Source organism: Periplaneta americana, chromosome 5, assembly GCF_040183065.1.
Source record: "Periplaneta americana isolate PAMFEO1 chromosome 5, P.americana_PAMFEO1_priV1, whole genome shotgun sequence".
NCBI lineage: Eukaryota > Metazoa > Arthropoda > Insecta > Blattodea > Blattidae > Periplaneta > Periplaneta americana.
Window position 1 is genome coordinate 34,459,351 of NC_091121.1, and position 17,930 is coordinate 34,477,280.

Below are 17,930 nucleotides of genomic sequence, written 5' to 3' on the forward strand. Positions count from 1 at the left end.
AATTATATAAAATATGCTTATTTTAATGCATACGTGAACATTGTGTGTATCATTAAACAGTTATTGCTGACGTAATTTCCGGCACTAAGGAAACCCCCACTGGAATAGTAGGCCTACTGAATATTTGCCAGCATTCACGGTTTCCCTAGCGTGCATCTCTTATATGTAGGTCAATTTACCGACAGAGTTATTGTCCAGGATCGCTATAAAAAGCCGGTCTACGCTGCACTCGCTATGAGATGATGATGATGATGATGATGATGATGATGATGATGATGATGACGACGACGAAGAAGAAGAAGAAGAAGAAGAAGAAGAAGAAGAAGAAGGAGAAGACGAAGAAAGATGTTGAAGAGAAGTCATATGACTCCCCGTGAGAGAACAGAAATCGGTCTTGGTGTCCAGCCGTGCTCTAGGCAGTCAGAGAGTTGTCTGTGTACTATTCTCTGTAACGCCTTCGACAAGTAACTGAGACTAAATAATATTTTGTCGACTTATGATCAGGCTTCGGTACTGGGCACAGAAACGCATGAAGTTCAGGACGCACGGACGATAGTGTTGTGCTGGTCGAGTGGACTGGGAGATGGAGCGCGCCGTTACTTCGTGTCTCAACATGTAAACAGTCCGTCACAGTAAGGCACAAACTATATTTCACCTTGTAAAGATGCAGTACATACAGTACATTCCTAGTGTAGACAATAAATGTCTACCATTAAAGTATTAATGTGAGTTGTAACCTTCAATCAGGTGTCCCTACGCCGAAGCCTGTTACACGTACCGCAGCCAAGCAGTAATATACACAACGGTAATGCACATTACGGACCCGCCTGTGCTGTTGCAGTCACCTCACACAGGTCATGACGTCATTTATACTCCGTGTACTTAAACCCAAGCCTGCTTATGACGTAGCCATTCCAATAATGAAGTTCCTCTGTAGTGCATTTAGCATATTCAAAAATAAAAGGCTAAAGAATATTCTTGTAATTGCGCAATTAAAATACTGAATTCTTCTATGGAATTCACATAAATTATTATTTTTTTGGTGCAATAATCCATTAACTGATGATATATTTTTTTATTTGAAATGTTGTAAACACTCCATTCATTTAAATATAAGCGCTTTTTTCAGGAACATGTATTTGTGATATTTTAATGTTTAGGAAAAACTACCTTTTAACCTTTTAAACAAGTTTCTCTACCTGTAACGGTCATGTTTTAACTTTTCACATTCAATCAGAATTTAGTAATCTCATACGCAACAATTCTTTTCTGTGAATAGCACTTGAAATCGGACCTCATAATTTCGAACTAAATTATCCATACATCATTTGGAAAAAAAATAACACTCATTGAGTTTAATGCTGGCTGTTGAAAATGTTTCAGGGAAAACACATTAAAATATTATTCTTAATCCGAGCAATTTTCTATTGATGTAAATTAGTACATCACAGAGATGCTTTTGCTATTGGAACCAAGTTCAAACCTTTGCATTTCGATGCGTAATTTGAGGCCAACAGAAGCTAACTTATTTAAAACACATCGTAGTTATCAAATAAATAAATCAGCGTTTCCCAATATGTGGCCCACGAACCCTTGAATGTCGCGAGTGGTTTAAAGTACGTTTATGCTCGACCATGCCGAAAAGTAGTAAGCTTAATTATACACCTGGTAGCAGCCCTTAATTGACCTCATTAAAATACACCTATTCATTAAAGTTCAGGTGTTCCACCAATCAGAAAATACCATTGTAGCAATATGAAAGCGCAAGTATCGATTATTCTCGGGTATGCAATCGAAAGACAACTAGTTCTGTTACTATAATAATTAGCGTTAATTGTAAATAATATTCAAATAAATTCAATTTGTCATCTCGTTTTTCAATGTATAATTCAATTTCAAGGTTATATTAAGATTAATGTTTATTTTACTCTCTAGATTATGTCAAGGTCAATGTCGACATTTGTTTCTCGGAAAAAATTAATACTTTCGCGTCTGCGCACATCTCACAATTTACGAGGTATTGCACTAGGTCAGTTCCGATCCTCAGTCAGATAAAAATAACATGAATACTTATGAATAATTTCAAGTTAGAAATATGGTCGAGCGTAAAAAGTCGCATGAAACTTGACTATAATGGTAATTAAGACGCTCGTATGAAAATTATGAAACTCGCTTGCGCTCGTCTCATAAATCTACTCACGTCTTAATTACTACCATTATAGGCTCGTTGCATAATGTACTATTTGAACGCTACTTTAACTAAGTTCATCTTTATTACGTTCTGTGATCTTTTATCACATTTCTGAAATATGTTTTATCTAAAACTTTTCAAACACCAAGTATGACAGCAATGAGATCGCATGACACACATCTCCTACCTTCAAAGTCTTGCGTGTATACCCGATATTTTTAGTTTCTTTGTTATTAGTCTTCAAGGTCAATCTTTAACAGTGATCATCGTTCAGGATAAGCCTGAAGAAATGATAAAAAAAAAATTGAATTGTCTCGCTGACAAGCAAACGTTCTGATGGGGGCAGATAAAAAAGTATTTTTCTTTCTTTCACCATGTTAATAATGTCAAAAGAAGTGCTTATACAAATTTTGGCCACTCGACCGCAATTACGAGGACCGTGAAAAAATAAGTTCGCCAGGGATCGTTAACAGAAAGAAAACACAATTGCATTGGACAAATTTATTGGAACAGACACAGCAATTGTTAAGCTATTTTTCAACATATTTTCCTTCAGAACTGAGACATTTCTCATATCATGGGATCAACAGAGAGAGGTGCAGACGCAGTCAAACGCTGGTTCCGATCTGAGGCGGCTGACTTCTCCGATACAAAAACTGATCCCATGGTGTGACAAATGTCTCAATTCCAGTGGGGGATATTTTAACAAATAGCGCAAGAATTTTTGTATCTATATCAATAAATATTTCCATGCAATTGTGTTCTTTTATATAAACAGCCCCAGGTAAAATCACTTTCTGGACGGCCTCGTAATTGTGGTCGAGAGGCCAAAATTTGTATTAGCACTTCTTTTGACATTATTAATATGGTGGAAGAAAAAAATTTAACTTTAACTGCCCCCATCAGAACGTTTGCTTGTGAGTTATCAATCGAAAATGCAATTCGTTTCCCACTCTTAGTGACTTTCTAGGATCACGCGATGATGAACTCTATTCGAACATCCTTGGAAGTACAAAAATCATCATGGTTGACTAACATTAAAATTAAGGGAATATTATTCTTTCTCCGGTGGAAAAAACAACTGTATGAAAAATCTCTTATTTATGACAAATAATAATTTTTCCTTCTAAAACAGGAGAGGCTGTTAGAATTATGACTTTTGTCTTCTAATTTGAGATTATAAGTCGTGTTATCCATGTTGTAATCTTGGTTTTTATGTACTACCAAAATATGTCAATATTTCCTTAATTTCAATATAACACTTAATGTCATTTCTATAACAGTACATTTTATGTTCTGGCTTTATAGAACGTCTAGAAAACTGGTTTCATTTTCTTAGCAAAGACAAACTACAACGTAAAACCACTTTGTAGTTATGTATTTGAAGATTTTATTTAAAAACAAAAATGACATTTAATATCGCTACCAATTTATTAAGAATGTTTTATTCACTACATAATACAATAATTACTGCATAATAAATGGAACTCCACTACCAACCTAAATTGCACAAAAAACTTGGGGTTAACCAAAATGAAAACTTACCTTGAATCACAAGTTTGGGGACCACTGAAATAAAAAATTTCTACTTGTTATAAAATCATGACCATGGAAGATGTAGAAATTCTATTTGCAGATTTTGCTAACAAGCAATGAAAATTTGTACGGATGTATCGATATACATACACTGATATACAGTAGTAAAAAGCCAATAATTACCTACTTAGATATAACATGCGGATCAAGTCCCCTGCAATCGGCAAATATCATTAGTAGATAGAATATGAAATTCAAGGAATATTATGGACAGTAAAAAATCGATCATGTGGTAATGGATATTTAAGAGTTGCTAATTCATTATAAAAAGCGACCCTGATACATCGTCAATACGCATTAATTTAATTTCCTACAGGAACATCAGATCATCGATAGAATTTTTCAACAATATAGTCTCGTATAATAGAATAATAAATAAATTAACGAATTACTAAATTAATAAATATACAATAAATAACAAATAAATACACACATATATAATAAGTAAATAATTATGTGAATAAATAAACAAGTGAATAAATAAATAAGTAAATAAGGTCCACACCTGTGGAGTAACGGTCAGCGCGTCTGGCCGCGAAACCAGGTGGCCCGGGTTCGAATCCCGGTCGGGGCATGTTACCTGGTTGAGGTTTTTTCCGGGGTTTTCCCTCAACCCAGTATGAGCAAATGCTGAGTAACTTTCGGTGCTGGACCTCGGAGTCATTTCACCGGCATTAACACCTTCATTTCATTCAGACGCTAAATAACCTAGATGTTGATAAAGCGTCGTAAAATAACCCAATAAAAAATAAAAGTAAATAAATAAATAAATAAATAAATAAATAAATAACGAAAGAAAGAAAGAAAGAAAGAAAGGACTGAATGATTGAAGGAATAAAATAAGTAATAAATAAATAAATAAATAAATAAATAAATAAGTAAATAAAGAAAGAAAGAAAGAAAGAAAGGAACGAAGGGAGAAATGAGTGAATGGTTGAAGGAAATAAATAAATAAATAAATAACGAAAGAAAGGAGTGAATGATTGAAGGAAATAAATAAATAAATAAATAAATAAATAAATAAATAAATAAATAAAATGTTATGTTTTATTTAACGACGCTCACAACTGCCAAGGTTATATCAGCGTCGCCGGTTTGCCAGAATTTTTGTTCCGCAGGAGTTCTTTTATATGCCAATAAATCTACTAACATGAGCCTGTCGCATTTAAGCACACTTAAATGCCATCGACCTGGCCCGGGATCGAACCCACAACCAGCGCTATACCAACTCTGCCAACCAGGTCGAATGAATGGGTGGATGTATGAATGAATGAATGAATGAAAATTACTACCATAAACTCTGCAAAATTATTTGTTCTCCCACAGATTACATGATTCAAGAACTGAAGAACAACATTGGTATGAACTGGATAAGTTGCCGGAAGGGACATCAGCAGTGCATTGTAAGTGAAAGAAGTCATCGGAAAGATGTAGTTTTTCAAACTATGGCTTCAATTTTGTAAATCAGCAATTAGGTTCTTTAAAATATATATTCAATTCACTCAATAAAGTTTTAATACGCTTTAAAATAGTTAACTGCAAATGCCACACCTTGTATTTCATTTTAAAATGTAATTAATGTTATCCTGTTCTCAATTACATAATATATTGTTCGATAAAGATTTTGAGCTTCTAATCTCAACCTTCTTGAAAATTACGAGTTTTGAATATTGTATCTTTTCTTGTTCCAAGTACTGATTACGACAAAGGAGATTAATAAAATGAAATTAATGTAAGTCAGACAAATTTACATTTTTCTGTAGTGAATCGAACGTATGTCTGCTGTATTTACAGCTAGAAACGGTGCCACTAGTAGCATTTTATATATTATATATACTCGTATATGTCCAAGCATATAAAACAAATATTAGTTCACTTCTATACAAAGATCTTTCCAGGTCCGCTGATATTTGAGGACTATGTATTTCGTACTGGTCTCACCTGCTTGTTTATTCTAGTATGTGACGTTAAACCTAAGGCAGACTTTTTAGATACTCTGTATACCCACGTATTTGCATGGGAATAAAGTGAGCTCTTGTATCTTAATTCAATTTCATTTAAATTTCCCAGCTGCAACTAGGCAGTTCTGTCAGCTCGAGAGGCAGAGGCGGAGGAAGACGAGATGTCTGCTAGAATTTCGACCACGCGGTTGTTTCACTTCAGGAACTTAACACGGCAGAAGATATAATGTATACTAAGAGTCATTCAGGAACTGTTTCACTGGACCAAACAATTCCAACGAGAAACGCTAAGCAGCAGGCAGGAACCAGACAACCAACTCCCTTCAAGTTATACAGGATGTTTCTTAACCCCTAACCCGAAAACATCGACCTGCCAATCCAGTATGGCATTTTGTTTCTTCAACATTTGCAACATCTATACTAATAATAAATCTGTAGCCGAAATTTTTCTGGTAATTTTCGATTTTCCAAAAATAATTGGTCCTAACATATATAATTAACCACCCTGAAACCGAAAATCGCTTTTTTGAAATATTTGTTTGTATGTCTGTCTGTATGTTTGTTACCTTTTTACGCGATAATGGCTGAACCGATTTCGATGAAAATTGGAATATAAATTAAGTTCGTTGTAACTTAGATTATAGGCTATATGGCATTCAAAATACATTATTTAAAAGGGGGTTATAAGGGGGCCTGAATTAAATAAATCGAAATATCTCGGTTATTATTGATTTTTATGAAAAATGTTACATAACAAAACTTTCTTTAACAATCATTTCCGATAAGGTTTATTCTTTGTAAAATTTTGATAGGACTGATATTTAATGAGATAAATGAGTTTTAAAATTAAAATAACTGCCATCTAAGGTCGTGTAATGAAATAAACAAATGACTTCGTCTATAAGGGGCCTTGGTCAACAACAATCGAAAGCTATGAATCATAGCCTACAGAAAATGTTTCTGTGTTCGTATGAAGCAATATCGGAAGCTAAATTAACCGATTTGTATAATTAATTATTATTTCACCATTGGAAAGTGTAGTTTCTCTGTATGGACATAATGCTATAATGTTATTACAGTAACTTCTGAGTGAATTGAGGACAGGTAAGATTAAAATAGCTTCTTATGCACAGAGAACTTGATAGGCTATTCTGTGTATTCGTTTCCTGTATTTCTTAAAATAATGTTTATCTCAGAGAATTAATGAACAACGAGAGTGTATTGATTTAGTATGCAGTAATAATATGTTAGCTTAGCATTTCATTATTTTATAATCCAAATTTTAACTATGCTCAATTGAATCGAGTTAAAATACATAAAATACATATGCATTAAATGCAATGCAAAAAATTTGGGTAATGAGCCAAGCAGATTATGTTGCCATGTTGTAAAATAAAATTTGTTCCTCCTGAGATTCGAGAGCCCCCATAACAAATTGAAAACTTACTTATCGGAGTACATCCGTTATCAACAAACTTTTTACGAGTATATAATATAATATAATATAATATAATATAATATAATATAATATAATATAATATAATATAATATAATATAATATAATATAATATAATATTATACAATTTAAGTTATTTAAGTTATTTGAAGGGTTCAGAACCATAGTGGGCCAAGCGCCATTTACTGAATACGTAGAAAACAAGAGTTTAAATTAAGTTATTACCATAATTCAATGGAAACATATAACAAGTAAAATAAAGTATACACATTAAATGTAAATGATGTCAATGTTCATTGAACTATGGATGCATGTAATAAAAATTAAGAAACATTATAAAGGAATTGTCATTGCACAAAATGAGTGCTCTCTGGACCAAAATGATTCCATTTTAATTACTTAAATATAATTTAAATTAAGTAACATATTAAATGATTTATCCTTCTATCAAACACGAATGTTCCCTGGATCAAACGTCCTATTTTAATTATGTAATTACTTCATATTTATTTCTAACGGGTGCAGCGGAGCGCACGGGTACGGCTGGTTGCTTAATATGGGGACAGCATGTTTGCAGCAACACGGCTAATCAGGAGGATTAAATCACAGCCAGTTTGCGTTGATTTTGGAGGACCCGATTGCGGTATATCGAAAAAAAAAATTTTAAGCCTGATAAAATGAAAAGGTGTCCAAAAAGTAACAGCACCACTGATATAATATTCACTTATCGCAAAAAATAACACTCAAATCATCGATAAAAAGAAAAATATTGATATTTCTGCAGTAACAAGCAAACGTTCTTATGGGGGCAGATAAAAAAGTTAAAATTTTTTTCATCCACCATGTTAATAATGTCAAAAGAAGTGCTTATACAAATTTTGGCCACTCGACCGCAATTACGAGGGCTGTAAAAAAATAAGTTCGCCAGGGGCCGCTAACAGAAAAAAAAAACACAATTTCATTGGACAAATTTATTGGAACGGACACAGCAATTGTTGAGCTATTTTTCAACATATTTTCTATTGGAATTGGGACATTTTTCATATCATGGGATCGACAGAGAGAGGTGCAGACGCAGTCAAACGCTGGTTCCGATCTGAGGCGGCTGACTTCTACGGCACAAAAATTGATCTCATGGTGTGACAAACATCTCAATTTCAGTGGAGGATATGTTGACAAATAGCGCAACAATTGCTGTATCTGTTTTAATGAGTATTTCCATGCAATTGTGCATTTTTCTATAAACGGCCCCAGGGAAAATCACTTTCTGGACGGCCTCGTAATTGCGGTCGAGTGGCCAAAATTTGTATAAGCACTTCTTTTGACATTATTATTAACACAATGAACGTTTGCTTGTAAGCTTATAAATTAAAGTTGGCACCTCTGATATCGTAATGTTCGCTTAACGCAAAAAATAACACTTAAACTGCCCGCACCAAGATAAACTCTGTAAATTCCGGACAATATAACATGAGGAAAAAAAAGTAGGCTACGACCGACAAAATTAATTTCATCGTGTCTCTACGGGAGGAATATCAGAATGGAGATTTTGGACTCGTGCAGAACGTTAAAATGTACGGGATGAAATTCCATGCAAGAAAGTTGTAGATTTTCATGAACATCAAACGAGGTGGCATTATAGTCATATTTTTAAACAAGCACTGGATAATCCTAAGCGTGTGAAAATTGGGAAAGAAAATGTGACTATATCTTATAACAAGAATTTACACACCCCTAAGTCAGTCACCACGTGTTGCTGAATCTTGCCGCAAACATGCCCTAGTAGAACCATTCTGCAAACGGGTTGCCTTTTTTTTTGTGACACAAGAAGATTACGTTTTTAGAAAACTACCGCAAACGTGCTTCCCCGCTTAATATTGTGTGTTATCCTTTGAGCTATGTTTTCTTTAGTCCTTTAGGTGTACTTTAATGTGGTTGTAAACTAAATCTGTTCAGTCCATTGTTGTCGCTGTTTCTTATTAAACTATGTACTTATATCGTCACCTGAATGCAAGAACTAGGTACCTAACTCAATTTTTCCTATTTTTAAATATTGCCTATTTACTTATTTATTGCACTAAGGAATATCTCTTGTTTTCTTTTATCTATTTGCTACATTTGAAAATAGATGTCGCTGGTATTGTTCGATCAGTTACCTAGTTCTTGCATTACATTCTGTGCGATTTTTGCTATGCTATAACAGAGATAACTAAAAAACGCAAATTTCGAGTTACCTAGTTCTTGCATTCACATAACGATATCGTATTACGTAGTAGTTCGTCAACTTCAATGGTAATTACGAGGCGTGTTCTTAAAGTAAGTTCTAAAAGGGTGTAGTAAGTAAACGGGAAGATATTTACAAACTATTTTTGTTGCATTGTATTCCCCACACTTCAATTACTTCTCAACATAACCTCCACCATTATTGAGGCATTAATCGAGTCGCGGCACAAGTCTTTCTATCCCCTCATTGTACAATTCGCCCGCGTGCAATGCGAACCACACCCGCACTGCTGTTTTCACTTCATCGTCGCCATCAAAACGTTGACCACCGAGGAACTTCTTAAGGTGCAGGAAGAGATGAAAGTCATTCGGAGCCAAATCCGGGCTGTAGGGCGGATGGTCAATTTGTTCCCAGCCAAATTTCGAGATGAGATTTTGGGTGTCACGAGCTGTGTGTGGCCGAGCGTTGTCATGAAGCAACAACTCCGTCGGCCAGCATCCCACGTCTCTTGTTCTGCATTGCGCGACGAAGCTTCTTCAAGGTCTGACAATAGGTTTCCCTATTATGGTATATGTACACCCACAAAACGCAAAAAATGATGAAAAATTAGAATTTTCAAAATATAACTATTTTAATAGAGAAATTTCTCCTCTTTAATTTGATATAAGAATTTTCAATTTATGCCTTATGGTTTTTCAGATAAGTCCCATTCTCCAAAATGCTGCGTCATCAGCCACGGTCACTTAGGCCACTTTTGGAGTGCAATACTTTTGGAGTGATCTTCGTAGCTGTTAATCCCCTCGTCCAGCATTGCTTGTAAAATAAACTTCTTTCTAGTCCCGAAATAGATGCATAGATATCTGGGGCATGATCATTAGATTGAAAAAAACGTTTTTACATAATGAAGTAATTTATAATCTTTTACTGTTAGTCATAAAACTGTAAACTTGTGTGTCAGTGATGTTGTACGTCATTTTAATAAGAGTCCAAAAGTATAAATTACAATTCTGAGGAGGATGGGCATAAACCCTGGGACAAACACCATCGCAGGATTTGTTGCATCAATGGAAATAGGAACAAAAATACAAAAAAAAAATATATATATATTTATATATATTCAACACCTGAAGTTAAAACAAGGAGGAATTATTTGAGAGGCAGAAAGAAACTGAAACTGGACCGACATGAAGCTGCTTAAGGGATGACATATGATGATGGAGTCTTCTAGGCTCTAAAAGTTTGCAGTTCATTTCCTGTAAATAGTAATTTCAGAATATTTAATTCTTTCAAACATGATATCTCAGCCAAATATGGTGTTACCAAGAAGATATTGGTGTCATTTTGAAGCTTGAAATGTCCCCCAGTGCCTGACAATGAGTAAAATAACATTAATATAATTAATAATTATCTATGGATTGTTACATTATTTATGCAACATAAAATATTAGTATAAGTTACATATATATAGTAATATTTAATTAATGTAAATGAAAATAAAAAAATAGCTCTATGTCAGGCACTAAAGAATAGTTTTAGCTATAAAACAGTGAAGAAACTGTGGCTCTATCTTAAAAACTGCATGAGCTATCATGTTTCAAGTTGTATGTCAAAATTATAAACAAAATAATTTTTAAAAACAATTTAGACATAATTTCAAGGGATCTGTTCACTTCATTCTCTTTCTGGTAACGTTATCAATTGTATAAGAATTTTACAGAGCAAAATTACACAAAACAATTTTTTTTTTTGTATGTAAAGGTGTACATATACGTTAATGGTTTTACCCCGAGGTAAGAATTCGATGAGTAGGACTCCTTTTCTGTCCCAAAACAGTGCACGTGATCTTGCGTGTTCACATGGTTGCCTTCAGTACGTGAATGAAACACACAGCAATGTACAGGAAACTCCTCGTACCCGTTTGAATATCTGTGATTACACGATGTAATCACGACACCCGCTTTGGTCACCGCTGGTATAGGCTAACGTTCGTTCTTAGCGCTATGTTTTCGTCACAATGTCATCACCATTATTATTGTTCTATTACTTCTACTGATTTGGCTAAATTGGAATATATATTTAAAAAATTATTTTCTTATGTGCTCTTAGAGTTTTCCCAACTTCCTCAGTTTTCTAGTTATGAGCAGGCTTCGAGACTTTGGACCCGATACAATAAGTTTACTGTGCATGTACTATAGGTTGTTGACTCGCTGCAGGCAGTGAAAGGTAGAGATGTGTTGAGGTAACAACGTTGCTGTTTAGAGTAGAGTACGGTAGTATGGGGAAACACACATATGTACATAATGAAAATAAATATACATTACACAATGACAACGTCAAAAGAATGTGAAAAGCATTTATTCTCCTGTCTTGTGTTTAATTATAGACAGTGTTAATGGTGGAAATAAGCATGTAGCAGTTTTAATTTCTTCATTTTTCCTATTGGTCGTCTTTAGGAAGTGCAGTTACAGTACCGAATTGCAATGTACCAAAAGATATATTTTCAGTGTCTCAAACAGAAATCTTTTTCGGTTATCTGCCAAACGCAGTTTGTATTGTGACGAGCTGCGCTCTACGTCGCATGACGTCATAGGAGCAAAACGAAAAAAAAAAAAAAAAAAAAAAACTAACTAACATCATTGCAGTCTGTAAGAGACAGTCCTTTATTCTCGGGTACTCTATGTCGACTAATTTGCTGTTTATATTACACAACGCTCCATATCCGTTATTTTTACATAAAATTGATTTCCAGTTCTGTTTTACACGTTCAGTAACCGGTGTACTTGGTGTCTCATTAATTCTCTGTGTCATTTCCTCCACTAATTTGAGGGCTTCCGGCATCTCTTGCTCTGATTTTTCTAACCGTGTAATAGTTTCACACACAGTTCGAAAATAGGTTTGCATGAAAACCAAATAATTATTCGTCAGAACCTTCAAATCCGGAGCATTTTCCTCTGCGTATTTGTTGCCATTCATTCTACAGTACCCCCACCCACTGTACGCTTTATCATTATACACTGCATAATTAATACGTCCAAATGGATAGCTCAAGTCGTGTGTAAAAACATTAAGTGTTAATACAGTACTGTATTGTGATTAAACAAAAACCTAATGAAAATTATCAAACTCAAAATTGCGATATTTCCTAGTTTACATAAATGGATAAACTACTTTTCTTCCCTCCTATACTTAGTAAAGTGATTTGTATTTTACGCCAGTATCATCGAACTCCAGTCGTGGAAGGGATAGCAAACGGTGTTTCCTGTTTCAATCATTAATAGAAAAGCATAGCCAGGTTAATATTAAAAATGTTAGTAGAAATAAAATGATGTCCCTGTATATGTGTTGTATATGTATGAACATAATTTCTTTTATTTATTTTTTTATTTTTGAATTTTTTTTAATTCAATGATAAAGTTTAAAAGCAAACCACTACATTCATTTTAAAGAGATAATTAATATGTACCTGCCACAAAAATTTAATGACTCTATCTTCATTAGTTTATGAGATAAGTGTACCTAAGTTTTGAAAAATGAAGGTTACGGGAATTTATAATTACCATATTTGGGGGCACCCTATAAAGATTCTGTTGAGGATAAATGATTTAATTTTTCATAAAAAGATACATAAGGATTCTATAATGCATGGTATAAATTTCGTAAATCTGTGACACAGGAATGCTTCAGTAAGGCCTATATCTCATTTGCAAGTTCAACAGCTAAAATAGGCAGTCGTCATGTCCCAGTACCCTTAAAAAGGAGTAAGATTTTAAAAAATGTCATCCCGGTAAGTCTAAATCTTTTTCGCCGAGTGCCAGATGCATAAAACTTGTCAATTTCCATCGTAAGAAATTAGATCCTTTTATATATAGTTTCGTTATTTTTGTTGTTGTATTAATATTGATTCTCATTCAATTCTAACCTATGTTTTGTTATTATTATTTTAATTGAGTTGTTCTTTATTTCACTTCTATCCATAAATTTATATTCATGTACTTTTATTATATTTATTGTCATTATCTGTAATTATTGTCATTTTGTGCTGAAATATTATTGGCCGCTGGCTGTTGTAAAACACAGTTTCTAGTGAATTTCCGTGTTTATGAACGAGTAAATTCATTATGATGTTTACTTTTTGTTATATTATTTAAGTTCTATTTACTCTCTTTGTTTCGCCTGCAATTCAAATGATTAAATTAACCTTTTTTTAACAAAGTTCGAATTGTGATTGATGTTATGCGATACATTGCGACCGACGCGACTGTGTTCTTGTGTGCTTTGCGTGCAATAACTTATTAAAATAGAAATCTGTCATTCATCCCTGACCTAATTTTTAGCACACAGTCTGGTCTGTATCAATATTTAATTTTTCAATTAATCTCTAGGCCTAAATATTGAACATTTATTACAAAGGTATATATTAATAAAATGGGAGAAAATCTTCGTTTATACGATATAAATTCGAATGAAGTTTATTAGTAAATGAACTATAGACGTACAAAAACTTCTTGGCAATTAAATTCTTCCGCTAACCTTGAAATTAATTAATACCGCAAATTACCGACTGAAAGCGCGCAAAAGGAGCTGGGAAACTGATAAGAAATAAAGGAAATAATTGGTATGAGTTGGAAGGAAACGATAATGTAGATAATTGTTTAACACTACTTAAAAAATAACTTCACTATTGGGAAGAAACTATTATGTTGCTGTAAAATTTGTAATTCGCCGTTTTCAGCATCGATGTACAGAAAACAAAACGTATGTCTGTCTGTATACAGCAAGGTTTTATTATGCATCAATAAATGCACTTATCTATCTATATAAAGGGTGTTTCAGAAGTGATGGCAAAAATTTAGATATGAAAATTAAAAACGAAGAGAAGCAAAAAAACAAATGTTCCAGTAAACATGGGTCCGCAAATTAACAGTGTACGAGATAATGCCTTCTTTTTTTTTTTTTTTTTTTTTTTTTGCTAGTTGGGACCCGCTGAATACTAAGTAATTACTAATTCCAACAAAAGCAGTGAAATTTTATTTAATTCATCAATCACGAGACAGTAAAATTGAAGGGTTTTGAGCCATAGTGTGCCGAGCGCCATTTATTAAAAACTGAGAAAGCAAGGGTTAAAGTTACGTGAATACCACAGTTTAATGAAGATTGACATATAATTCAGCTTTAATGTGTATACTTTATATTACTTGCTATATGTTTCCATAAAATTAATAATAATTTAATAATAATAATTTATTTATTTAATCTGGCAGAGCTAAGGCCAGTAGGCCTTCTCTTCCGCCCAGCCAGACTCTAATTCTAATTAAATACATTTGCTTACGTAGTTATTACATTAATATCTAGATCATAAAACAACATGAAAGTAAATAATGAAAATTGGATAACTAATGTTAGTGTGACAATAATAAACACTGGTAAGAAATAGTTATAATAATAATGATAATAATAATAATGGTAATAATAATAGTAATAATAATAATAATAATAATAATAATAATGAGATAATTTAGATATTTATCTGTGATAAATATAACCATTAAACATTGAGAAACCTGAAACAGCTATTATTGCTGACAATAATTGTTAGAAAAATATCTCGTTAGCCTATTCTTAAATTGATTTGATGTCTGACAGTCCCTGACAATACTCGGTAGGGAATTCCAAAGTCGAGGAACAGCCACAGTGAAAGAAGATGAATATGAGGATGTTCGGTGGGAGGGAATGGATAATATTGAGGAGTGTTGTGATCGTGTGTCTAGGTTATGATGGGTGGATAAATTTTGAAAACGAGAAGCAAGATAGACAGGAGTGGAGAAATGCAATATGTGAAAGAGAAGGGAAAGACAGTGGATTTTCCTACAATCTTCTAGACGGAGCCAGGACAACATTTCGAGGGATGGTGTTACGTGATCAGCCCGGCGAATATTGCAGACGAAACGGACGCACATATTATGAACACGTTGTAGTCTCTGCGCCGATAACTTCATTTTAACCCTTGTTTTCTACGGTTTTAGTAAATGGCGCTTGGCCCACTATGGTTCTGAATTCTTCAATTCATAGTTTTGGATTCAATACCACAGAAATTTAATTAAACATACACAAAAGAAACATTTTTTGTTCGAGCAACAGTGAAATTTGTGAACCAACAAGGTACAGTAGAGTATGAACATGTTAACTGAAGAATTATTTATAACAGGTGTTCAAAATGCTGACCAAGCACTTGAATGCATCTGTCTAGTCACCTTCGCAAGGACCCGCGAGAGCGCTCGAGCAATCCTGGGTCATTCTTCATTTGCTGAAGGCATCTACAATCAAATGCTGCAATTCTTCAGGTGGGGTGATGTCTTTTGTCTATACAAGGTATTTTGCATAACGCCAAACACAATAATTCAAAGGATTTAAATTCGGTAATCTAACAAGGGAAGTACCCCAGCTCGAACGGCTAAAACCGAGTGTAAATGCGTTTAAAATAAAGAGTTGTGCTTGTTCTACCACTCATCAAAGTTATTTATCTGTAAAACTCCGCAGTCGTGTACAATCAATGATTGAAAATAGCGAATCTAATGACTAGAGAAGCACAAATCGCTGAAGAAACAACGCCGTGTAACAGACAGCTATGACAAGGAGATCCACAAAATACATAAATGAGGTATTATGTGGCAAGAAGTTACACGATATTTGCTTTAAATAATATATGAGTATAGGGTATTTCAAAAGCCAGTTCAAACATTAAACCGCTATAAATATTATAATATGGGATAGGGAAAAAACAAAAACATCACAGTGTTGGGCAAACAACGGGGTTTACAAAACATTGGGAAGATTTCCGCCGTTCTCTTGTTCAACGTACATCATTCTGTCTGCTACACCATGCACAGCATTTTGCAGATAATGTCTTGGAATATTGGCAATTTCTTGCTAGATGGCATCTTTCAGTTGTAGTAGGGTTGTTGGATGTGTGAGGAAAACTCGTTCTTTAAGGTAACCCCACACCCAAAAGTCGGCCGGATTGAAACCTGGAGATCGCGGAGGTCACATGGTTGAAAAGTGCCTACTGATGACTTTCGTCGGAAAACGAATCTTAACTGCGCGTGTTAACTCCACCATTAATTATTTTAGTAGGTTATTTTACGACTCTTTATCATTACCTTATGTTATTTAGCGTCTGAATGAGATGAAGGTGATAATGCCGGTGAAATGAGTCCAGGGTCCAGAACCGAAAGTTACCCAGCATTTGCTCATATTGAGTTGAAGGAAAACCCCGGAAAAAACATCAACTAGATAATTTGACCTGACCGGGAATCGAACCCGATCCACCTAGTTTCCCGTCTAGACGCGCTAACCGTTACTCTAAAGGTGTGGACAATAATGGAATAAGACAGACTGTTACAGTAAACGGGGAGCGCTACTACAGCATGTTACAGAACTTCGTCATCCCTAGACTGAGGAATCACGATATGGAAAACATAATCTTCATGCAAAATTGGGTTCAACCCTACATCTTTATTCCTGAAAAACAATTAATTACGCAGATATTTGGCGATCGTGTCATCAGTAGGCACTTTCCAACAATGTGACCTCCGCGATCTCCAGATTTCAATCCGGCCGACTTTTTGGTTGTGAGGATATCTTAATAAACGAGTTTTCCTAACACATCCAACAACCCTACTACAACTGAAAGATGCTATCTCGCAAGAAATTGCCAATATTCCAAGACATTATCTGCAAAATGCTGTGCATGGTGTAGCAGACAGAATGCTGTACGTTGAACAAGAGAACGGCGGAAATCTTCCCATGTTTTGTAAACCCCGTTGTTTGCCCAACACTGTGATGTTTTTGTTTTTCCCTCTCTCATATTATAATATTTATAGCTGTTTAATGTTTGAACTGACTTTTGAAATAGCCTATACTCATATATTATTTAAAGCAAATGTCGTGTAGCTTCTTGCACATAATACCTCATTTACGTATTTTGTGGATCTGCTTGTCATAACTGTCTGTTACATACACGGCGTTGTTTCTTCAGCGATTTGCGCTTCTCTAGTCATTAGATTCGCTATTTTCAATCTTTGATTGTACACGACTGCGGAGTTTTACAGATAAATAACCTTGATGGGTGGTAGAACAAGCACAGCTCTGTATTTTAAACGCATTTACACTCGGTTTTAGCCGTTCGAGCTGGGGTACTTCCCTTGTAAGTAAAGGTCCTCCTCTACCTATCCACCGTTCATCATATCATCTGTTTAGATATGTCTCACACTTAAGAAGGAAATAGGATGAGGAGAGTGTGGCATATATACGAAGCATGAATGTTGCCGCTTTACCATATCCAGGTGTTCTGTTCACTGGTACCTCTAACCACAAAAAAGAAATGCATTAGTTCGTAAACGGTTAATTTGTGGACTTATGTTTACTAGGGCTTATTTTGCTTCGTTTCGTCTTTACTTCTCATCCTTAAATTTTTACAATCACTTTTTAAACACTCTGTATATG

The 17,930-nt window shown here is 34.4% G+C and overlaps 1 protein-coding gene across 1 annotated transcript in view; it reads right to left on the reverse strand.

Annotated features, from left to right (window-relative positions):
* LOC138699525 (neural cell adhesion molecule 2-like) overlaps positions 1-17,930 on the reverse strand; it is a 1,056,814-nt gene that overhangs the window by 301,835 nt on the left and 737,049 nt on the right. The window lies entirely within an intron of this gene.